The sequence below is a fragment of the Protopterus annectens genome, chromosome 4.part1, assembly GCF_019279795.1.
Source record: "Protopterus annectens isolate FY-2018-M chromosome 4.part1, PAN1.0, whole genome shotgun sequence".
Lineage (NCBI taxonomy): Eukaryota > Metazoa > Chordata > Ceratodontiformes > Protopteridae > Protopterus > Protopterus annectens.
In genome coordinates this window covers 830871630-830893863 of record NC_056734.1, presented here as the reverse complement: position 1 = coordinate 830893863, position 22234 = coordinate 830871630, and the positions used below count along the sequence as shown (strand labels likewise).

At 44.4% G+C, this 22234-nt stretch overlaps 1 protein-coding gene across 1 annotated transcript in view; it reads right to left on the bottom strand.

Moving 5' to 3' along the window:
- Positions 1–20695: 20695 nt before the first annotated feature.
- Positions 20696–22234, bottom strand: part of PFN2 (profilin 2) — a 452902-nt gene continuing 451363 nt past the window's right edge. Inside the window, exon 3 of the mRNA XM_044070599.1 lies at positions 20696–22234. This exon is cut by the window's right edge and continues 211 nt beyond it. The gene's annotated coding sequence lies outside the window, so the exon portion shown is untranslated.

Genomic DNA, 22234 nt, shown 5'->3' with positions numbered 1-22234 from the left:
CACTTCCCCTTGTTAACAGACATGTACATATGAAGTTACAAGAAAGGTAAAATCCAAAAGGGTGCTTCTGTATTTGATGGCCGAAAAAAAAAACCTAGCAAACTTGATTCCAGGAGCTTGCAATCAGGGGTCCTTAGATTCACTGCAGCAGAATAGTTCTGAAGTGGGTATGTGCAGACGTCAGACTGTTTATGGCGCTGACATGCAATATCACACGTATCTCTGTTCTTAAAACTTTGGTATACTGGCCAGATATCTGGTGTTGCAGGCAGCAACTTCCCTACAATTATGAATACTACAACAGGACATTATCCACACTAGTGCTACTATTAAAGACCTTCACACCTGTGGCAGTATACAGGTACTAATCATCCTGTTGATAATGTGTAAATGAATACACTAGAATAAGATTGGAGATTAGCAGTTTGGATTCAGATCAGGATACAGCACAACTGATCCAACATTTGCAGTGAGGCTGACACTAATTACCTACAGATATTGCAGTCTCCAGTGGGGACTTCCTAGACTTGAAATTGTACAACATTCCCAATACAGCTAATTTGGGCGGTCCTGCAGTGGCCTATGATCTAAAGTCCCAGAAACACTGGCAGAATGTGTAGGCTATATACATGGACCCAATGACTAGTACAAACACTGTCTGGCCTCAAAGTAGGTATCAGGGTTCAGCTCTGATCCCACTACTGTTTCTATAGGTGATGGGCTACATTAGTTTTATTTTACATTTGACTGGGATAGTCCGAATGGATACTTGTCCATACATACAGAAAAAAGTTAAAGCACTGTTACAGATACAATACATAGGATAATAAATATCACTGTCATAAATCTGATAAAGTACCAATTAGGAAGCAATGTAGGGGTGGCCAAAAGACTAGCATGTTTATATTGCCAGTCAGGATTAGAGCAAGGACATAGCCATTGCCTTTTAAAGTACTGTTTTAGATTTTTTGAATTGGGTTAGAACGGGTTCTGAAATAAGCTCAGCAGGAAGCAAGTTCCATATTTTGCCAACAGAGTTGGCACATAAATCTCCAGATGAGTTGTTGCTTAAGGGTTTGGACTAGTAATTTGTTGGATGAGCGAAGTGTCTTGAGGTTGTATGTGTGTATGCTCAGGTTGGTAGAGAATGTGCACTACTAGACGATTGTACTGAAGTTGGACAATTCTAGCCACCCTAGATTCTTTAGGATCAGACAATGGTGTGCTCTGTATGCTGCTAGAGTGGCAAATCTAGCAATATGATTAAAGCAGCTAGTGTTTAAGGTCAGACTTACTCAAGTTTGTGAAGAAAGGGGATGCATAAAGGAGGGTGGAAAGTAGATTTGTATGGGCAATTACCATCCTAGCTAGTGGAGCGAGGAAAGGTTTGATCTTGTATAGTGAGCCAAGTTTATTAACTAATAGTTTGATTAACATGCATATCAAACTTAGTTATCAACTGTTCCACTGTTAGATTTTATAGTAAAGGTTGGAGCAGAGGCTTTATGAGGGAGGGAGAAAAGCAGCAGCTCCACTTTGGTAGGATTTGCCAATTTTCAACAGTATTAAAAACATTTTGGGACAGTCTGCAGACTTAAAGGGGAGGTGGCAGAGCAAATCAAAGTGGAGTCATCTGCATAATGAATGCAGTTGACTGTTGGGATGACTGTGTGTGCAGGTCATTAATAAAGAGAAAGTACAGCTGTGTACCTACCATAAATGTAGATGTTAGACTGTATTCACTGTTGCAGTCATTACACTTGGGTTACCCTGCTGGCAGGCTACCCGCAGTCTGCCTGAATCCCAAAGTCTTGGTTTGGCGTCTGTTGCTGTCGCCTCTTCCCTGAGGACAGTTCGCCAGGGGTATAAAAGATGCAGCAAAATCCATTTGTTTTCTTACCGAATGTTAGGTGCCCCCAAAAGGGTAGGCTAAAAATGATGCCAATAAAAGCATGCACTAACAAAACATTACCTTCCTCTACAAGCAAATACACCACAGATTGTATAGAATAGTGAAGTACAGGTAAGTCCCAGCAAAGAAAGGGGGATGGTGGGTAACCTGGAATGCAACAGTGAATACACTCAAACATCTACATTTATGGTAGGTACACAACTGTACTATGTTCATAGTTTCACTGTTGGTAATTACACGGGTTGAATCCCAAAGCTGAGGTTGGGTGGCTGGGCCTTAATAGAATTAGGAGTGGCTATGAGGCTCTGCAGAACTGCAGTGGCAAAGCCTGCTCTGGATTTAGAGCAGAGGTAAGTGGTAGTGCTTGGTAAAAGTTTGCAATGAACTCCAAGTTGCAGCCTCAAATGTCTTTGGTTGGTACTCCACTGAGCAAGGCTGCTGCTCTGGTTGAATGTGGCCCAATATCCTTAAGCACTGACCTGCCATGCTGTGCATAGCAGAAACAAATGCAGTGACCTATCCATTTTGAAATAGTCTGCTTAGAGATCGCTTTTCCTTGTGATCCTGCAGCATATGCCACTAAGAGCTGTAAGCTTTAGTTCTGTCCAAGTAGAAGCGTAGCTGCCTGTGCATGTCCAAAGAATGTAGGAGTCTCGCCCTTATTCTGTGGGTTTGGATAAAAGGTAGGCAAAGGAATGGTTTGGTTAAGGGCCACACTGGACACTACTTTACACATAAATGTCGGGTTCATCCGCAGAGAAACGAGTGCCTGTAACTCAGACTCGTCTTGCAGAGGTTGCTAGGAGCAGAGCTGTTTTCCATAAAAACTTCCTCCGCTGTACTGGCTGGCTAAATGGTGGCAGAGAGTTTTTCCAAGACATAGTTGAGGTCCCATGCAGGTATAGGTGCTCTCCTTGGAGGTCTTGGCCCCTCTGAGGTACTGCCTTAGCAATGGATGAGAAAAAAAAGTGGTTCCGTATTGTAATGAGCTGAAATGGCAGAGGCATGGATTTTAATTGATGAAAAGGATAGGCCTTTGTCCAGCATCTCAGGTATTGCAAAATCTGCAGAATATTTGGTACAACAGTGTTAATTCCTTGTGCCTGGTTCCAAACGCAGAATCTCTTCCATTTTTCTGCACAAGATTTTCTGGTACTGGGCCTCCTGGGCCTCCAAAATAACACCCATCACTGCTTTGGAGAGAGGTGTGTTCTGAATGGCTACCTTATCTGCCATGCTGCCAGACTTACGGTCCTGAGTTGGCTGTGCAGGATCAGACTGTTCTGTTGGGTCAGTGAGGAATTGTAATGTCCAGGCTAGGCCTTGACAACCTCTTTAGGATTGGGTTCCAGTGCTGGCAGGGCCAGTCTGGGGCAATCAGAATCATTTTTGGCTTCTCCTGTCTGACCTTTAGGAGTACCTTGGAGAGGAGAGGGAGAGGAGAGGCAGAGGAGGAAAGGCATAAACTGTTAGGGTTTCCCAGCTGAATGATAGAGCATCCACTTTCCATGCTTGCTTGTGATAAGACCTTGTGCAGAACCTCTGTAGTTGGTAGTTGTGGGGGGAGGCAAATAGATCCATGTCTGGGCATCACCATTCCTTTATCAAGCTGAAGACTTGTGGATCCAGTTTCCACTTGTGGGGATCCGTGAGGTTTCTGCTTAGCCTGCCAGAGTATTTATTTTTCCTGGCAGGAATTGTGCTTGCAGGTGTACTTGATAAGGTCAATGCTGTGTCCCACAGTCATGGCTTGTCTGCAGAGGGGGTAGGAATGTGCGCCTCCCTGCTTATGTACCACATGACTAGTATTGTCCATCCTCAGTAGTTGTCCTGGATTAAGTAGATCCTTGAAAGCTATCAGGGCATTCTGAACAGCTAGCATCTCTGATATGAAGATGCCTTTGGCTTGTATTCAGGGCACATGGCCCACAATACATTTTCCTGCCGTGTGCTCCCCAGGCATAATGATGTATCGGTTATTGACTGGCTGGCTGTGGGTTGGTTGAATGGCTGTCCCTTGTGGTGACAGGCCTGTGCCCACCATCAAAACTCCTGTTGCAGGCAAGGAAGGAGGGTAATTGTTTCCAGGCTGTGGCAATGTTGAGTCAAAACACTTTAGATACCACTGTAGTTTCCTCATATGCAGTCTGGCATATGGAATTAGTAGAATGCAGGATGCCATGAAGCCCAAAGCCTGCAGAATTTTTCTTTCAGATCACTGGGTCTTTGTTGCCAACAAGACCCAGTCAGTTGCCATTGTCTGGCGTGAGACAAGCCATCTGGGCAATCGTATTTAAGCTTGCACCCAGGAATATTCTCTTGAGAGGGTACTAGCTTTGATTTTTCGTTTACTGTGTACCCTAGGCAAATAAATAATCTTTTTACAAACGCCAGATGTTTTAGTAAAATGTCCTTGGTCTCTGCTTGAATAAAGCAGTCGTCCAAATAAAGATAGATTTGAATTCCTCTGTCTGCAAAATGCAATTATTGGTGCCAGGCATTTTGTGAAGACCCTGGGCGCAGTAGATAAGCCAAAGGGCAGTGCAGAGAATTGGTAGGCATTGAGCCAGCTATGAATCTGGGGTATCTTCTGCAAGGTTGTCTGGTACATGCAGGTATGCCTCTTGGGTCCAAAGTTGCAAGCCAAGCCTTCTTGCCGAGCATGGGCAGAATCTGCTGCAGAGTCAACATTTTGAATTTTGGAACGTCCAGTAAAGTACTTAGAATAGACAGGTCCAGTATTGGTCTCCAGGCTTTGTCCTTTCTGGGTACCAGGAAAAGTCTAGAGTAAAATCCTTGCCCCTGCTCTTGAGGGCCATTCAGCAAGTACCACAGCATGTCCATGAGGGATGAAACTTGTTTTTGAGCCTCTGCCCATTGACACTGTGGTAGGTCTGCCATACCTTTTGCCCTTGGCAGAGTGTGAAGGTGGAACCTGTAGCCCTGGGACACTATTTAAGACCCATTTGTCCTGGGTGATCATGTGCTAATTCTGAGCAAAAAGTGCTAGTCCCACCCCAAGGGGGCTGCCAAAGAATAAGTGCTTGGTGCTGGCAGAGGAAAGTCGTTGAGACAGTTTCCTGTATGGCTGTGATTTGTCTTCTCCGCTTTTGGAGGTAGAAGCGCCCCACTGTTTAGGCCTGTATGAGCCCTGGGGCCTGCCTCTGTGGCCTGAGACTGGAAAGGGCCAATTCTTTGTAGGCCAGTTCCTGCTAAATCTGGGTGGCTGTACCTGTAAGAAATCCTTTACTGTTTGCATAGATTTTGCTTTGTCCTCCATTTTCTTCAACACCACCTCTGCTTTAACACCAAATAAAGTATCATGCTGTAATGGAGCATCTAATAATTTCGCTTTAACATGATCAGGCAGATTCTGTTCCTTTAACCAAGCATGCCTCCTAACAGGATCCGTAACTGCGGCCCTGCAAGAGGCCTCCAGAGAATCAAAACCACATTGCAATGTATGCTTTCCCACTTGTTCAGTTGCATGCAATAAATCCTGCATTTCCTTATTTTCTGCACAATCAGAATTAGTCAACATTTTCTGTTTTAGTGACATTAAGTATTGCTAATATTTAAGCATATGAAATTGACAGTTAATGCCTTCACAGCCAAAGTGGCAGAAATGTAAACCTCCCCCCCCCAATCCGTCTAGCGCCCTTGAATCCTTAGAGGGAATAGGATTTTTTTTTGCAGTGAAAGCCTTGACCCCTTTGGGACTCTGAGAAATGGGCTCTGGGTCAGCAGCAGAGTTTTTATAAAGAAATTTATGTGAATCCAGAACCCTGTAATACCTGTGATTTGGCAGGGGGTAAAGTCAGGAGAAAGGCCTGACTCTGAAAATACATCATCCACAATGTCTAACGGGGGGAATAGCAAGAGGCCTGTGCTGAGGTAGTAAAAGGAAATCTAAGCCTTTTCTTTGATTCTGAGTAGTCTTGGCTCTCCCAGTGGAAGTGCTCCCTCATGGAATGCAGGGTTTCCCCAAAAGAATAATCCTCAGGAGAGGCTGAAGGGATAGATTCTTCAGCATCAGAATTCTCATAGGGAGGAAGAGAATATTCCTGCTCAGAGGAGTCAGAGGAAATGGAAACGAAGATTCATATTCTGTCTCTTGCCTAGGCCTCTTATCAGGAGGGGGATGGGAACCCCTGATCAAGGTAATTAAGTCTTCGGCCATTTTGAGCACCTGTTTTTTAGGCATGGAAGTCTGTCCAGGAGAATGCTGTACTTGTTTGTCTTTAAAGCTGCTTTAGTCTTTGCCTTTGAAGCTGTGGGTGGCTTAACATAACTGTGTAGGTCTGAAAACACCCTCAGAAGCAGATGCCTGCTCAGCAGCTCCGGACCCATCTGAGGGGATAGTTTGAGTGTCCAATACCTTGAGTATCCAGAGGCCTAGTTGGCTCCACGTAGGAGTCTGCAACGGCCTGTGGCTCTGAGGTAGCGGGCGTCAGGGGCTGCAAAAGTGCCTCACAGAACCAGCGACTGACGTAGTAGGTAGCCTCGGTTTTGGACCTCTGAGGCCTGTCCTTTTCTTTTTCCTTGCACTTTTTGTAAACTCCGGTCAGCTGTTCTGACGGCATTATATAATTGAATCTTCAGCCAAAGTAATGAAAGGCAAAATCGTACAGACGTTTAATAGTGCGTTGGTTAAATCTAGCACAAAACTGACAAGCTTAGCTATGTTGTGATCAAGGCCTAGGCAAGGAATACAATAAGAATGAAAATCCTTATGAGGTATTTGCTTCCCACAAGAAATACAATTGTTAACTTTGACATCGGTCTGGAGCAAGAAAAAAGTTTCCCCAACAGGGTACTTGGCTTTAATGAAGACTTCGGATCTGAAATTAGTCTGAAAATCTCAGGAGTCTGCCAACCGGCACTTGCGAACTGCTCTTGCTTTGGGCACCGCGTGGCGAGACTGAAGAAAATTGCATCGGCTGCATCTTATACCCCTGGCGCACTGACGTCAGAGAAGAGGCGACAACAACCAATGCCGGACCAAGACTTTGGAATTCAGACTGTGGGTAGCCTGCCAGCAGGATACCCTAAGTGTAATGACTGCAACAGTGAAACACGATCATAACAGGGGTCCTAAGAGAGCCCCGAGGGACCCCTAGGTACAAGGGAAGATGGTTCGTTCTGCCAGTATAGCCTGCTGTCTACCACTCAGATAAGACTTGAAAGTACAGTTGTGTACACTTACCATAAATGTAGATGTTAGAGTGTCTTCAGTGTTGCAGTCATCACTGTAGGGTTTTTCCTGCTGGCAGGCAGCCCTCGGTCGGCCAGAATCCCAAAGTCTGGGTCCGGCGTCGGCTGTGTACTCACCCTCCCTGACATCAGAGCACCAGGGGTACAAAGCTCCCAGCCGATGCCATGTTCTCCAGTTTCTTGCCCCAGATGTCAGGTGCCCAAAAGTGAAGGCTAAAAGTAAAACAAAAATGCAACATACAACAAACCCCATACCCTGTAGCAAATACACCTCAGAAGGTGTAAGTAGGGAACCACACCAAAAAAGTATAAGAGGGGACAGGAGGGTGGGTAACCCAGACTGCAACAGTGAAGACACTCTAACATCTACATTTATGGTAAGTGTACACAACTGTACTATGTTCATGTTTCACTGTTGCAGTCATCACTGTAGGGTTGAATCCCAAAGCTGAGATAAAGGGTGGTGGTTATTGAGTAGAAGGGGCGGCTAGGCGGCCTTGCAAGACTGCAGAAGCAAAGCCTGCCCTAGACTTAGAAGAGAGGGAGATTATAGTGCTTACAGAAAGTATGCACTGAACTCCGGTTGCAGCTTCCAAAATATCTTTAGTAGATACTCCCCTGAGAAAGGCAGCTGAAGTAGCAGCAGCTCTGGTAGAGTGAGTCCTAATTTTTCCTGGGATTTGCTTTCCATGATGAGTAACAAAATCTGATTCCATGAGCAATCCATTTAGAAATGGTCTGTTTTGAAATAGCTTTGCCTTGGGAATTTGCTGCATAAGTAACAGTTCTGTTTTCCTGATATCCTTGGTTCTGTCCAGGTAAAAGTGAAGCTGCCTGTGCACGTCCAAAATGCAAGATCCTCTCCCCCTTATTTTGTGGATTAGGGAAAAAAGTTGGCAGGTGAATATAGTCTGGTTTAAAGCCACTTTAGGCATGAAAGTGGTATTAGTCCTCAAAGAAACCCTGTCTTGATGAAAAATAATGTAAGGTTCCACAGCCATGAGCGTTTGTAACTCCGAGACTGGCTGACGTTAAAGCCAGTAGGATAACAGTCTTCCATGATAAATACTTTATATCAGATGTGACAGCAGGCTCAAAAGGAGGCAGAGTAAATTTTTCCAGGACATAACCGAGGTCCCAGGCAGGAATGGGTGGTGTCCTAGGGGGCCTTAAATTATTTGCTCCTCATATTTTCAGAAGTGGATGTGAAAAAACTGGAGGATCTGTATTATAATGTGCAGAGTTAGCTGAGGCATGTATTTTTATGGAGGAAAAAGATAAACCCTTATGCAACATATCTGTTAGGTAATGTAGAATCAATGGAATATTTGGAATGCGAGGATCTGATTCCAGAGCATGCATCCAGGTGCAAAATCTCTTCCATTTACCTTCATAAGATTTCCTAGTGCTAGGCACTCTGGCTTCTAAGATAACATCCATGACCTGTTTGGAAAGGGTAGGATTAATCATAGACCCTGAATACGCCAGGCTGTGAGTTTTGATACGAGAGTGCAGGGACTTGGCCCTGATGTTGAGACAAAAGATTTGGAATCTGAGGTAGAATCCAAGTAGGTCCCTGAGATAGATTTCAGTGTTTAGTACCAAAATTGTCGTGGCCAATTCGGGGCTAGTAAGATCAGCTTTGGTTTGTCCTGTTTTATTTTTAATAACACCCTTGGTAGAAGAGGTAGCGGTGGAAAGGCATACCCAGAGGTTCCTCCAACTGAATGAGAGAGTATCCACTTTCCATGCTAGCTTGCGATATGTCCTTGTGCAAAAAGTAACTGGTAGTTATGGGAGATGCAAATAGATCCATGTCCGGGCAGCCCCAGGCTTCTGTAATCTTGAATATGTGTGTGTATAGCATCCACTCATGTGGGTCTGACAGGTTCCTGCTCAGGCTGTCTGCCAGTGTGTTTCCCTGGCAGGAACTGAGCTTGTAGGTCCACTTTGCAAGCTAGTGCTGTGTTCCAATAGAGTCATGGCTAGTCTGCAAAGGGGGTAGGGGTGTGAACCCCCTTGCTTATGTACCACAACTGTGGTGTCTGTCCGTATCAGTAGCTGCCCTGGCTGTAAAAGATCCCTGAAAGCCAAGAGGGCATTCTGCACAGCTAACATACATCTTAAATTGATATGTAGATGCTTCTGATCCTGTCCAAAAACCTCACAGGCCTTTCCCCTGCAAGTGGGCTCCATGCATAATCAGAGGCGTCCGTGGTTATCACTTGGTAGGCTGGATGTAGACTGAAGGCTTTCCCTTTGTTTTGAAGACATGCCATGGCCCACCAATGGAATTCCTTTTGCAGGCAAGGCAAGACAGCAATCACTGTTTCCAGACTGAAAATGCTGGGACCATACGCTTTTTAGATACCATTGTATCTTCCTCATATGCAGTCTTGCATATGGTACGAGTAGAATGCAGGAAGCCATGTAACCCAAAGCCTGCAGGAATTTCCTTGCAGTTAGCTGAGACATTAACGCCAGGCTTTTGAAAGTTGAAGCCAGCTGTAGTTTTTGATGTCAGGAATGCCATCTGGGTTGTTGCGTTTAAAAGAGCACCCACGAAAGTTATCCGTTGAGTGGGTGTCAAATTTGACTTTTTTACGTTCAGTGAATCCCAGGTACTTGAGTAGATTCTGAACAAATTCCAGGTGCTGGAGTAAAATGTCCTTGCTGTCTGCTTGAATAAGGCAGTCGTCCAGATAAGGGTAAATTTGAATTCCCTTTGAGTCTGCAGTAAGCTACTACTGGTGCCAGGCACTTGGTAAAGACCCTGGGCGCAGTAGACAAGCCAAAGGGCAGCACAGAGAATTGGTAATGTTTCGAGCCTGCCTTGAACCTGAGGTATCTTCTCCACTCCTGTCAGATAGGAATGTGTAGGTAAGCCTCCTTTAAATCCAATGTTACTACCATCCATGCATTTTTGCTCAACATTGGCAGGAGCTGCTGCAGAATAAGCATCTTGAACTTTGGTATCTCCAGGAAAGTATTTAAGACAGACAGATCCAGGATGGGTCAGTATTTTGCTTTCTGGGAACTAGAAAGTCTTGAATAAAAGCCTTGTCCCGTCTCTGAATTTGGAACCAGTTCTATGGCCCTCATAGCCATGAGGGACCTTCACCTGTTTTAATGCCTCTGCCCTTTGAGTTTTTGGTAGGTCTAGCCATCCGTTTGGTAAGGTGTGAAAGTGGAATTTGTAACCTCTTAAAACTACATCCAGAACCCACTTGTCTTGGGTTATGCAAGTCCAATTTCGGTGAAAAAAAATTTTCCTCCCAGAGGAGCTTCCAGGAGAGAGGTTCCTGGAGCCATGAAGGGGGAGTCATTGAGCCTGTTTCCTGTAAGGTTGAGACCTACTGTTCTCCACCCCTGGGGGTGGAAGCACTCCACTGTCTAGGTCTATAAGAGGTCTGTGCTTGGCCCTCCCTCTGAGGCCTGTCCGAGCTGGGAAAGGACCAATTTTTAGCTGGCCAATTTCTGCTAAATCTAGGAGGCTGAACTTGTAAGAAATCCTTAAGTTTGCATGGATTTTGCCTTTTCCTCCATTTTCTTTATAACCTCTTCAGCCTTACACCCAAACAAAACATTATGTTGAACAGGAGCATCCAGTAACTTTGCTTTCACTTGATCAGGCAAATTGTTCCTTTAACCAAGCATGCCTTCTAATGACCGTGCCAGTGGCAGCCGCCCTTGGAAGAGGCCTCCAAAGAATTAAAACCACAGTGTAAGGTATGTTTTCCCACCTGCTCAGTAGCATGCATCAAATCATGTAATTCCTTATTGGCTGCAGATGCAGACATGGTACCCAGTTTGTTTCATACCAGAAGAAAGGTATTGCTGATATTTCAACATATGAAATTGATAATTTAAAGCCCTAATAGATAAAGTAGCAGAAGTGCACTTTTTTGCCCCTTCTCTCCAAAGCTCTAGAATCCTTATCTGACGGAATAGGGTTCTTAGCAGTGGCGGCCTTAACACCCTTAGAACCCTGAGAAATGGTTTCTGGATCAGCAGTAGGATTTTTATAAATAAACTGGTGGGAGTCGGGGAATAATCCATCAGGCTTAGCAGGGGCCAGAGGAAAGGAGTCAGGAGTTAAATTACTCAGAAAGGACATCATCCACAATATCCAAAATAGAAATAGCCAGGGGTCTGTGTTGGGGAAGGAAATCCCTAAGCCTTCGCTTAGATTCAGAGTACTCCTGTCCTTCCCAGTGAAAATGTTCCCTCATGTCATGTAAAGTCTCCCCAAAAGAATAATCCTCAGGAGGAGAAGCTGAAGGAATGGATTCCTCAGCATCAGAATCCTCATAAGGAGGGAAAGTATAATCCTGTTCAGAGGATGACACTGAAGAGATAGATGCCTGATCAGAGGATTCATAATCCAATTCTTGTCTTGGCCTTTTGTCAGGAGGGGGATGTGAAAACCTAATCATAGTTAGCAAGTCCTCCGCCACTAAGCATTTGTTTGAGATTTAGGTCCCGGATCAGAGGAGGCCTGGGCTTGAGTCTGTTTTAGGAGTCTTTGCCTTTGTCTGAAGCTGCGTAGGCCTGAAAACCCCCTCGGAAGCCTGTACCTGCACAGCGACTCTGGACCCATCCGAGGGAGCATTATCCAAAAGTCCTGCTCCTGGAGTATTCGAAGGCCTAGTTGGCTCCTCGTGGGAGTCAGTTTTTGCAAGCGGTTCTGTAATGGCAGACGGGGGCTGCGAAAGCGCCTCACTGACTATGGCCGAACCAGCAGCTGGCTCTGATTGTAAACTTTCATCTGATTTGGACCTTGGATGCCTATCCTTATCCTTGCACCTTTTATGAACTCCGGTAGTCGGAAGAGTGTCCGACATGTTATAATTAAAACGCCTCCCAAAGTAATGAAAGGCAAAATCGTATCTCCGTTTAATAGTACGTTGATTAAATCTAGCACAAAAACCAACTAGCTATGTCTTGGTCAGGGCCTAGACAAGGAATACAGTAAGAGTGAAAATCCTTATGAGGTATTTGCTTCCCACATGAAATACAATTAACTTTTTCTGACTTCGGTCTGCAGCAAGAAAAAGTTTCCCCAACGGGGTACTTAGCTTTGAAAAGAAGATCTTCGGTATGAAGCACCAAAAATAACAGGAGTCAGCCAACCGGCACTTGCAAACTGCTTCCACCGCGCAGCAAGAAAGACTGGAGAACATGGTGTCGGCTGGGAGCTTTGTACTCCTGGCGCTCTGACATCAGGGAGGCTGAGTACACAGCTGACACCGGACCCAGACTTTGTGATTCTGGCAGACCGAGGGCTGCCTGCCGGCAGGAAGAACCCTACAGTGATGACTGCAACAGTGAAACACGAACATCCACTGGATAGCCTGGACATCTAGGGAAATAGTTTTAAGTGCGTGTATGAGTAGTTGGTGGCTGACCATGTTAAAGGCTTTGGAGAGAAGAAAGAGGGCAGAAGAAAGCGGATTGTTCTGGTTTTGAAAAACACTGGCGGAGAAGGCAGCTGTGGTTTTACTGTGGAATGGTCTGAAACCATGCTGAGAGTTAGCCAGGAGACTGCTGAATGAGATGTTTATGGATACACTTCTCCATAATTTTAGTCAGGGGGTGACAAAATTGCTGTAGGCCTGTAATTTGACAGTTCAGTGGAACTGCCCTTTGTGGCGTGGAACATGGGAGGTCTTCCAGATAGAGGGGAGTGGCTTCTGATGTAGTTCTACTGATCATGAGAGATTGGGTATGCTATGGCATCCGCAGCTTTTTGTTGCTAGTCAGCGTGGAGATCTGCTGCAAGGGTGGTAGGTTTTAGTTTCTTGATTAGGGCATGCATAAGTAATGTGGAAACTGGTTGAAAGTTAAAGGGGAGTTGAGAACTAGGTGCAGCAGGGTTAGGACTTGGGCAACTAGATGGTTAGCTAGTGACTGAACGGTTTGCAAACTATTAAAGGAATTGGCAAAGTCTTCCAAAAGTTTCTGGATGGTAGTAGAGGGGGTAGGAGTTGTGCATTGCCCTGGGTGAATAAGTTTAATTTATGCCTGTCCAAAACTGAGATTGTTTTGATGCTTCTGTTGTAAATGGCAGTATTTAGGGTGATAGATGTGTTCCTTAGTTGTCTAAATCAAAGCTGATCTAAGGGGGATTTTGTGGTACGCCGCCAAGTGGTCCAAGTTTTGTTTCTATGATCATTTGTCTAGTTTCTTTTGAAAGCCATGGAGCAACTTTTGCTTTAGTTTTTATAGAACGTGCAGGTGCATAGGTATTAAGGATGGCTAGGAATTTGGTGCTGAAATATAATACAGCTTCTTCTAGTGGTAGATGTTTTAGGACTGCCCAATTACATGCTTTGAGTTCATTTTGGAAATTAGCAGGGTTAAAGTTATTTCTAATTGTTTTGTAAGTAGGTTGGTGGGGATGTCAGTCTTGTGCCTGATTACATAGGTAAGAAAATGTCTTCAGAGTGGGTACCGGCCCTATACATGTGGGAAAGGCTATTAATGAGTATTAATGAGTATCCAATCTAGGATACTACCTTTGGTGCAAACAGGTCTGAGGGGATAGGTTGGTTGCCGTAACGCAGACAATGTGGCATTGCAGGCAGACTAAACTTCAAAGGATAGGGAGAAAGGAATGCAAAACTGAAGGCTCAGTATGAAACAGGTAATAGCTATAATGGCAGCAAACCAGGGAAATCACAAGCTTGAGAATTGAAAGAATAGTGGAACAGGTTAACAGCTTCAAGTATCTGGTAGGGGTGGTTGAGAAGGGAAGTCTGACAGCAAAGGTAGGATCAGAAGGGCTGAAGCCAACAGTATAGTAGTTTTGTACCCACCATAAATGTAGATGTTAGAATGCTAATACAGCTGCAGTCATAACAGATAAATTCTCCTGCCGTCAGGCGGGTCCTCGGTCGGCCGAATTCCAAAGTCTAGGTCCGGCGTCTGTTGTAGTTGCTTCTTCCCTGACGTCAGTGCGACAGGGGTATAAAAGAACCAGCAGACGCCATTTTCTTCAGTTTTTCTTGCCCCAGATGTCAGGTGCCCCCAGAAGGAAGGCAATACATAAATGTGTAATAAAACAATGCAATATAATCAAAATACAGTAGTTGCAAGCAAATACACCATAAATGAATACCCCAATCAGGCTGTATGAGGAGGTGTTAGCCAATAGGCCTGTCCCAAGAGGGGAAGGAGGGAGGGAAACCTGGACTGCAGCTGTATTAGCACTCTAACATCTACATTTATTGTAGGTAGATAACTGTACTATGTTCATCGTGCATACAGCTGCAGTCATAACAGATGGGTAAATCCCAAAGCTAAGAAAGGGGTGGTAGGCACTAGGTGGAACTAGGAGGAGCCAGGATGCCCTGCAAGACTGCAGTGGCAAAGCCTGCTCTAGTTTTGGAGTATAATGGTAGGTGGTAGTGCTTGGAGAAGGTATGCACAGAACTCCCAAGTGGCTGCTTCCAAAATATCTTTGGTAGGAACTCCTCTGAGGAAAGCTGCAGAGGTAGCTGTGGCCCTTGGAGTGAGATCTGATGCCTGCAGGTACAGTTTTACCATGAAAAGAGTAACAAAAGTGTATGCAGTGGGCTATCCATTTTGAGATTGTCTGTTTGGAAATTGGCTTCCCTTGAGCTCCTATAGCATAGGACACAGCTGTTCTGATTTTCTGAAAGGCTTTGTTCTGTCCAAATAATAGTGCAGCTGTCTGTGGATGTCCAAGGAATGTAGGAGTCTCTCCCCTTTGTTTTGAGGATTAGGGTAAAAGGTAGGCAAGTGTATAGCCTGATTCAAAGCTACCCTGGATACCACCTTTGGCATAAAGGACGGGTTGGTTCGTAAGGAAACCCTGTCCTGATGGAAGATAATAAAAGGCTGCACAGCCATGAGGGCTTGTAGTTCCGATACCCTACGAGCTGAGGTGATAGCCAGAAGGAAAGCTGTTGTCCAGGACAAATATTGCAAATCTGTTGAGGCAGCTGGCTCAAAAGGAGGCAAGGTCAGCTTTTTTAGAAAAAAATTGAGGTCCCAAGCAGGTATTGGTTGTTTCCTTGGGGGTTTTATATTCTTAGCCCCTCTGAGGAACTGTCTTAAGAGGGGGTGAGAGAATAAAGGTGGATCAGTGTTGTATTCTGCAGAAATGGCTGAGGCATGGATTTTGATGGAGGAGAATGAAAGTCCACTGCTTAGCAGCTCAGCTAGATACTGTAATATGAGGTCAATACAGTTTTCCAGGATTCTGACCCTCTCACACAAAACAGTTTCCATTTTGAGGAGTAAGCTTTTCTAGTAGATGGCCTTCTGGCCTCCAAAATGACATCCTGCACCTCCTTGGAGAGTAGGGTCTGTTGTGATGTTAAGGAATCTTCCATGCGGCCAGATTGAGTGTTTTCAGCCGACTGAAGAGTTTTGAAGCTGTTTGGAGTCAGAAGAGGCATTAGAGGTAGAGTCCATGGAGGGGAATGAGTCAGGCTCCTCAGGAGTGGGTACCAGTGCTGTCTTGGCCAGTCTGGAGAAATGAGAATCATCTTTGGTCTGTCTGCTCTGGTTTTTAATAGAACTTTGGGCAGCAGAGGAAGAGGTGGAAAGGCAAACTGTCATTGTTGTCCAACTGAAAGAGCGTCCACTCTCCAGGCCTGTGGATGAAAAGTTCTTGAGCAGAATTTTATCAATTGGTGATTTTTGTGGGAGGCAAAGAGATCTACGTCTGGCCTTCCCCATGCTTGAATTCTCTGTAAAAACTTGAGGATGCAACTTCCATTTGTGTGGATCTGTCATATTTCTGCTTAGGTTGTCTGCCAGTGTGTTTTCCTTGCCTGGCAAGTACTGTGCTTGAAGTTCGATTTGTAATTAGAGCCATGTTCCAAAGTGACATGGCCAGCCTGCATAGGGGGTATGAATGGGTTCCTCCCCGTTTATGTACCACATTACTGTGGTGTTGTCTGTCCTTATCAATAGTTGACCTGGATGCAGAAGGTCTTTGAAAGCTACAATAGCATTTATTACTGCTAGCATTTCCTTTTGATTGATGTGAAGGTGCTTTTCTTTTTGGGACCATTTGCCCTGAATGCATCGATCTGTCATGTACGCCCCCCAGGCGTCTGTTGTGATGACTTGATTTGCTTGAGGCTTGCAGAATGGGAGACCTGTGTTTGGCATGCTTGAGCCCACCACAGAAATTCCTTTTGAAGACATGGAATTAGTGGTATTATTGTTTCCAAATTGTGGCTGTGTTGAGACCATAGGTTTTTCAGGTACCATTGACGTTTCCTCATATGCAGCTTTGCACATGGGATTAGTAGGATGCAAGATGCCATGAATACCAGAGCCTGCAGCATTTTCCTTGCAGTCAGCCTGGTGAAATTTGCTAGTTTTCTGAAGTATTGAGTTAGTTGCCCCTGCTTCTCTGGCGTGAAGTAGGCCATCTGGGTGTATATGTCCAAGTTGGCACCCAGGAAAATTATTTTCTGAGAGGGAATTAGCCTTGATTTCTTTGTTGACTGTATCCCAGAGAATTCAACAACATTACAAAAGCCAGATGTTTCAGAAGTATGTGCTTGCTGTCCACTTGGATCAGGTAGTCGTCCAAATATGGGTATATTTGTATCCCTTGAAGTCTGCAGTAGGCAATTGCTGATGCCAGGCATTTCATGAATACTCTGGGCGCAGTAGATAAGCCAAAGGGCAATGCAGAGAATTGATAATGGGTTGAACCTGCAAGAAATCTGAGGTATCTTTAGCAATTTTGTCTGATTGCGACATGCAGGTATGCCTCCTTGAGGTCCAATGTTACCAGCCAAGACTCCTTGCCCAGCATGGGAAGAAGTTGCTGTAATGTGAGCATCTTGAATTTTGGTACGAGTAAAAATGTGTTTAGGATGGATAGGTCCAAAATAGGTCTCCAATCTTTTCCCTTCCTTGGTACCAGGAATACTCTGGAATAAAAACCTTGACCTTGTTCGTGAGTAGGTACCTCGAATAGCTTTCATGTCCATGAGATCTGAAATTTGTCTTTGTGCCTCTGCCCTTTGATTGTGTGGCAGGTTTGGCATGCCTCTCATTTTTGGAAGGGTGTGAAAATGGAATCTGTAGCCTCTGTTTATAATGTCCAGGTTCCATTTGTCTTGACAATATGCCAATTTTTTGAAAATGCCAGTTTTCCGCCCAAGGGTGCTGCCATTTGAGCCTTGCTTGGCGTGCAAAGGGGAAAGTCATTGGGCTTGCTTTCTGAATGGCTGCGAACTATCCTCATCACCTGTGTAGGAGCTTGCCATTGTCAGCCTCTAAATGATCCTTGAGATTGCCCTCTGCCCCTCGGGCGCCTGTACCTACCTCTTTGGGGTCTGTCCGTGGCTGGAAAGGACCAATTTTTGGAAGGCCAATTTCTACTGGAACGTGGAGGTTGTACCTGTAGAAAATCTTTCACTGTTTGCATTGATTTAGCCTTTTCCTCCATTTTCTTTAATACCTCCTCAGCTTTAACACCAAATACATCCTTTTGTGGAGGGGCATCTAGTAATTTAGCTTTGACATGGTCTGGTAAGGTTTGCTCCTTGAGCCAGGCATGTCTACGTATGACTGATCCTGTAACAGCAGCTCTACATGAGGCCTCGAGCATCAAAACCACATTTCAAGGTATGTTTACCCACTTCTGCACTATGCATCAAATCCTGCAACTCCTTCAAGTCTGGTTGTTCAGGTTGACATTTTGCTTCTCAACTGTGATAACAGAAACTGTTGGTACTTTAGCATATGGAACTGGCAGTTTAATGCCCTCATGGATAAGGTGGCAGAGGTGTATACCTTTTTTCCCCACCTTTCTAAGGATCTGGAATCTCTCGGAAGGTAATGGATTTTTAGCAGTGGAGGCCTTAATTCCCTTGGGGCCCTGTGAGATGGTTTCTGTGTCAGCCACATGGCTTTTGTATAAAAACTGGTGCGAGTCAGGCACCCGGTAGTACCAGTCAGGCTTGACTGGGGCTGGAGGTAAAGAATCAGTGTTAAGGCAGGCCTCAGAGTACACATCTAGTATGTCTAAGACAGGAGGTATAGGCCAGAGGCCTGTGCTGAGGTAGCAAGAGAAAATCCCCAAGCCTTTTCTTGGAATCAGAGTACTCTTGGCCTTCCCAGTGGAAGTGTTCCCTTAAGGTACGCAAGGTTTCCCCAAATGAGTGAGAGGGGGACAGAGGGAATGGACTCCTCTGCATCAGAATCTTCAAAAGGGGAGTAAGAATGTTCCTGTTCAGAGTGCTCGGAAATAATGGAGGCCTGGTCAGAGGAGGGGGATTCTTCCTCCACTCTGGGCCTTTTGTCTGGGGGGGGGGGGTTTGAGAACCCCTGATAAGAATTAAATCCTCAGCCATTTTAAGCATCTGTTTTTTAGGCATGGGGCCTGGAGAAGGGCCCTGTGTAGCTTGTCTCTTAGAATGCATGGCTGCTTTAGACTTAGTGAAAGCCTTGATGGAAAAAGAAGAGGAAGGTCTGAAGACACCTTGAGAGGAGGCAGACCTGTCTACATTTTGAGATTCACCACCAAAAGTGGCTTCGGTATCTGTAGTCGGGGTGTGGGCCAAGGAGCTTGCGACCTCGGGCACAGAAGACACCGCCAATGAAGTGCCGTCGGTAGGCAGGGGCTGCGTAGGCACCTCGCTGAGAACCGGACCACCTGTAGTCTGCTTTGGCGTGGTGTCGGTAGAGGCCGCGGACCTAGTGTGTCGGTTCTTATCTTTGCGTTTTTTAGACAAAGTATCAGACGACAATGTAGTCCAATTTTTTGCCAAAATAGTGCTGGGCGAACTCCGCCCGACGCTTAATGGTGCGTTTGTTGAATGTAGCACAAAAAAGACAGACCGAGACGTCGTGGTCTGGGCCTAAGCAAGGAATGCAAATCCTTATGCGGTATTTGCTTCCCACATGAAATACAATTATTAACTTTGTCTGACATCGGTCTGAGGCAAGAAAAGTTTCCCCAACGGGGTACTTGGCTTTCAAGACTACTTCGGTTGCAAACTTTTCGTAATTTCAGGAGCTGGCCGACCGGCACTTGCGAACTGCTTCTGCTTCGGGCACCGCGCGGCAAGAAAGACTGAAGAAAAATGGCGTCGGCTGGTTCTTTTATACCCCTGTCGCACTGACGTCAGGGAAGAAGCGACGACAACCGACGCCGGACCTAGACTTTGGAATTCTGCAGACCGAGGACCAGCCTGACGGCAGGAGAACCCATCTGTTATGACTGCAGCTCTATGCACGATGATCAGGGGCAGTGTATGACTGTACAACAGTGGTGCAGCCACTATTACTGAATGGTACTGGAATCTGCCAGTACGGGCATGGAGATAGGTGGCAGGAAGCACACGTTGACAAAAATTGGGGGCATAAGAGCAGAAGCCAGAGTAGCTCCAATCACAGAAAAAGCCAGATTACAGATCATGGTGGTTCAGTCACATGTGCAAAAGACAATCTGATGACCTAGGACAAGGTGACAAGGGAAGAGAGGGTACCCAGCGCAGACTGAGACCTGCAACAGTTAGGCAGGGGTGTCAAAGAAGGTTAAAGACTAGCACAGAGTGCTACAACTGACCCACTGACCCCATACAGAAAACTGTGTTGATCATGACAATTCCACTTTAGGTCTGTAATGGTTACTATTAACAAAAACCTTCAGCATGAAGGAACTTTCACTGAAAAGGTGAAAGCATTAAAAAAGATCAAACCTTTCACTGTAAAGCAAAGCTTCCATGTAAATTGACCTTCCTGTTCAAACTTATTAGAAGTAGCCTACAGTCTATTAGGCACTACCACACTACCCAACCTCACCCCAAGTAAAAAGTCCTTTACCCAGTGCTCTTTCAGGATTCTCAGATGTAACTTGTCTGCATAAGGGGTTCAGCACAATAATTAAGGTGTTTACATTGCAGACAAGGTACAGGGATTAAATCTCACCCTAGCCAGACCTGAAGCCCCTCTGGGACATTAGCCTAATGATCTAAGAACCATAAAACAGATGAAGTAAAATGTGAGTAAAGGAACTAAATGACATGCACTAAAAGTGCAATGTTTGGATGGTATAATGGTCAAGGGTGCTTACCTCAAGGGACATTAGATTCTCACTTGTGAAAGGGAAACTGACTAGGCTTAAAATTATACATAAAGGCAGTTATAGCCTAGTACTACAGTAATATTGGTTCATTGCCAAGTGAACTGGTCCTAGTCTATCTTTTAAGCTTTTTTTCACCCACAATGTAGTTAGAAAGGCAAGGGAAACCAGATCAATTTGCATTCAGCCACCATGTTCTGGGGGTAAGCTAAAGTACCTGGAAATATTTTGCCACTAAACCACGCAGCAAAATGATTAGAAAGTTACAAGTATACAATTTCTAAAATATTAAAGAATAAAATGTTAATTTGGACAGTACCAACTTCAACCCACAAGTTAACCTCAAAGCTACTTTCGCAGCTATGTTAAATGAAGGTCTATTTGATACCATAAAACCAGTTAGACTGGACATTAAAAATCTACAATAAAGAGGCTAAAGTTCACAAAAAAATGCACCTTAAGTGAAAAAGGTAAAACCACATGAATGAATTTGTTTGGAATAAATTTATTTCATCTGTCTGTAAACAAGGTGTTTAATAGTTTATGGCATTTTTTAAATGCATATTAAATCAGATGAGTTAAGTTGTATCCCAGATGTACAAAGTGCAGGGAACTGGACAAATGTTTAATCTGTACATAATCCACATCATAACAAAAGCATATGCTAAACTGTTCCAAAAGTGCCATTCTAACAAAACCGTAGCAGATGACAGTTAAAATCCATCTTACAAGAGCAAGAAATTATGTCTTAATATGGCACAAGTACATACTTCTGAAAATTTCACAGGACAGCCACATTCTTTTTTGGTGTACTGTGAAGTTCTAGTCTTCATCTTGAAATGACGTACAAATCAGTACCATGCTTCAGACAACAAAACAGGTGCTATATGGAGTAGCAATTTACTAGCTTTTTGGGCAGCAAGGTATTTGCTGGACAGTAAGTTTCAATGAACTACCCATCTCGTACAAATTCTAGTGCAGAAGACATCTAGTGATTTTACTCAAGCATCTCTACAAGTGCATCTTAAAGTGGTAGTTATTTTGCACAAATACCATGAAGTGTCTAGCAAAGCCTCAGTATGCGACTCAAACGAGCCAGAGAAATTTGGATACAACTCCAGAATATATTGGAATTTGCTCCAAACCAGCAACCTGTTAAGCCATTTCCTATTCCACAATATACTGTCAGTTGCAACATAGGAATGTCCTTAGAAAAATCATGAGGTTAATGCAAAAATGCATCCAAGGTCCTTATGCATAAGCTTATAACTGCACTCTTAAGCAGGACTTTAATTTAGCTAAATCAAGAGTGCAAAAAAAGCCAATGCATAACACAAACAAATACAAAGGGATGCAATGCTGTGATCACTTTAATAGGAGGCCTCACGGCCCAAGGGTAAAAAAATCTACGGTGTAAAACAAGTGTAGTGTACAAAGAAAACTGGTTGTTTACAATCACTTAGTGTTGTATGCAACTAGTGGTACTAAACCACCAAGTTGAAACAGCAGCAAAAATGTGCATGCACATTTACCCTCTCAATCTTTCCATCAACTCAAAAGGAAGACAAATGAGCCATGTTACATGTCAGTATTCCAATATTGAGACTGCATTACTGGCACCATGTAGTGAATTTTCATTCAATAGTTTACAATACTTAAAACATGTCCAGACTTACAAAAAGATCAACATGCATGTTAGTGCACATTGTAAAAATGTTAAGCAATCCGATCACATGCCAATACTTTTTACAGAAAAATACAAATTTAACTTTAACAGGAAAATGAACTACCATCTATATAGACTGGTAGCAAAGTACAAGGGGTTTCTGACAAGAGCAGCTGTTGGGTGGATGGGAACTGGCTGTTTGATAGTCTCCTTCATAATCAAGGTCAAACATTTATCTGTGGCCCTCCTTCCCCATGACTAAAACCAATGCTGAAGTACATGCGGAAAAAAACATGGAAAAATTTCCCCCACCAACACAGGGATACAATGAAGACACAGGTTCATATCCCGTAACTGT